Here is a 2789-nt window from a genome sequence, read left to right as displayed (position 1 = left end):
GTGAGGAACCATTGCACAAAACAACAAGGTACTGACTGGGCTGACTGGAAAGTCACCAGAGAAGACAACAGAGATGCTCCATGGACTAATATCTTCTACCTTCCTGCTGAACAATGTGCCAATGATACATCTGAATGATGCAAAGCGAACATTGAAGCACATGTTCCCACACAGAAGTATTATAGCAAGCTCTACTCACCCCTCCATGGTTCACTACAGATTGTGCAGCTGCCATTGCATCAAGACAGCATGCATTCTGCCGGATCGTACGTCATGTCAAATACAAATAGGCAAAAAGTCATAGATGCTAGAAATCATTGTAAGAGAGAAATAGTGACAACCCCCTCCCTAAAAAAAAACATGCTGAAACAACCAGGGAATGCATAGAATCGCAAAAGATAGGAATTCGTGATCTCTGGAAAATTTATAATAGTTATTATTCAAGACCAATTATGAATTCCCCCACTATCCAACAACCAGCATGCACGGTAACCGAGAAGGCGGAACTGCTTGCCTGACGATTCGTCTCCAACTATACCTTAGAGCCAACAAACAAACTCCCTCACAAATTTCCCTATGTGGACTGAAGCCACACTAGATGATGTAAAAATCACCTCTTCCCATGTCTGCGATATCATAAAAATCTTAGACACCTCCAAGGCGTGTGAGTCTGATCTCATCCCTGCTATACTAATTAAGAAATGCTCTGCTGAACAAGCCTCCGTACCTTCCAAGCTCTACAATAAAGGTCTTACTAGATCTTGCTTCCCAAATAGCTTGAAGATGGCCTCTATGGTAACAGTGTACAAGAATTCTGGTAAAAGACTGATCCTCTCAATCATCGCTCTATTAGTCCCCTTCCTGTCTTCACTAAAATCTTTGAGACCTTAATTAGTCCATCATTAGTCCCTCATCTCACAAAAGTAAATTTTCTCTCTGACAAACAGCACGGATTTAGACAATATCGTTCTACTGCAGATATTTTAACAGTCGTCTCTTAACGCATATACCGCGTACTGGATAAGGCAGGCAAAGCCAGAGCTGTAGCCTTTGATATATACAATGCCTTCAACAAAGTCTGGCATGAAGGTCTGTTAATGAAAATTAAATCGTACGGTATAACTGGAGCATACTACATATAATTAGATCCTTTTTAGAAACTAGAACCATCCAGGTTGTCATTGATGGACATACATCCAAGAAGCATACAATTAACGTGGGAGTGTCTTCCCAATATTCATAAACGACCTCCTGGGTAATATTGTGTCCGACATGTGTACGTTTGCTGATGATACAACGCTTTATAACATGTATGCAGGAAGAACGGATGTACACAAATTGGAGACAATGGTAGAATCGTTAGAAAATTACCCCCCAGACCTTAGTGGAACGGGGTCGCTAATTGATGGTAACATTTAATGCTAGTAAGACTAAGCTGCTCTCCTTTAACAATTATAAGACGCCTCTCTAACCACTGATATCCATAACAAATAACACCCTACTTTAGAATTTTTTCTTCAAACTCCTTGGCCTAATATGCACTGGCAATATGAACTGGAACATTGAGGATATTGCGAAAGCTGCTGCAAAGAAGGTGGATTCTTTCTATCGAGTTAGAAGATTACTGAGAGTATCCTGGACCTCTATAAGGCCACCATTCACCAATGCATGGAGTATTGTTGCCACATCTGGGCTGGTGCATCTCCCAACTAGACTCTCCCTTTTGCATAGGGTAAAAAAAAGACAGAGTTTTTATTCTAATAGGTCCCAATTTGTCAACTACTCCAACTCCTGTCCCATCGCCCCTGTTGCTCAGGATTTAATAAGAATTACTACGTTGGCGTGTTTTACTATGCACATAACACGATATTACTTATTTTTTGCTGTTCTCCTCCTTTTATTTCTCCTCCCTCTAATGCAAGGCTGATAGCCATTAGTCGTGTGCTCTCGTGTAAAGAATGAATGCGTGAATGTAGAATTGACATGAAATTCTTAAAGATAAACAAAAAGGACCAAAAAATTGACTGAAATGACTTAAATAAAAAGTAAATGACTTAGAATGACTTTAATGAACTTAAAAAGATGAATTGAATGATCTTAAGAATGACTTGAATGCTTAAAAATAACTGGAATCCTTCAAAAACAACTTGAATAATCTGGAGAATTACTTGAATGGCTTTGAGACTGACTGATTGTAAACTGGGTGATCATTTTACATTAAATTAATACTGAAAAGTAATCCCCCACTTTATATCACAAAGTTACAAACATAAGTACAGCATGTAGTAAGAACAGATACTACACTTTGATCTTGGCCAAAAGGCTAAGAAAAGGGTATTTATTTGCTCCCCCACCGAGCAAATTAGGCACAAGGCCGATTTTTAATGTGAGGAGTGAAGAGGAAATGGGGACCAACTCCCCAGGGAGTATGGGGAGTTGGATAGTGACAATTGGTATGAAGGGTTGCCCCTACATTAACCAAGGTCTTATATGTGGGGTTGCCCCCACATATGGTCTTTGCTTGCAGTATCTGCCGGAAAAGATGGTATTTATTTGCTCCCCCACTGAGCAAATTAGGCACAAGGCCGTTTTTAATGTGAGGTAAAAACCAGCTCCCCTAAAAGTAGGCAAAAAGGGGGCACTCTGGTTACCAAAAATAATAATTGTCCCAGTATAGAGGGTTTCCCCTCCATTGACTGGTACAAATTATCTTAAGTGCAGCATCTGCCGGAAAAGATACTACACTTTGATCCTGGCCAAAAGGCCAAGAAAAGCTTAAAAAGCTAAGA

At 40.0% G+C, this 2789-nt stretch overlaps 1 pseudogene; it reads right to left on the bottom strand.

The window, feature by feature from the left end:
• Positions 1 to 2171: 2171 nt before the first annotated feature.
• On the bottom strand, positions 2172 to 2336 carry LOC145280532 (U2 spliceosomal RNA; annotated as a pseudogene).
• Between the last annotated feature and the right edge of the window lie 453 nt (positions 2337 to 2789).

The sequence above is a fragment of the Euprymna scolopes genome, chromosome 7 (assembly GCF_053919585.1).
Source record: "Euprymna scolopes isolate OS-2025 chromosome 7, ASM5391958v1, whole genome shotgun sequence".
In the NCBI taxonomy this organism is placed as follows: Eukaryota; Metazoa; Mollusca; class Cephalopoda; order Sepiida; family Sepiolidae; genus Euprymna; species Euprymna scolopes.
The sequence above is the reverse complement of the archived record's forward strand: the minus strand, read 5'-3'. Positions and strand labels throughout refer to the sequence as shown.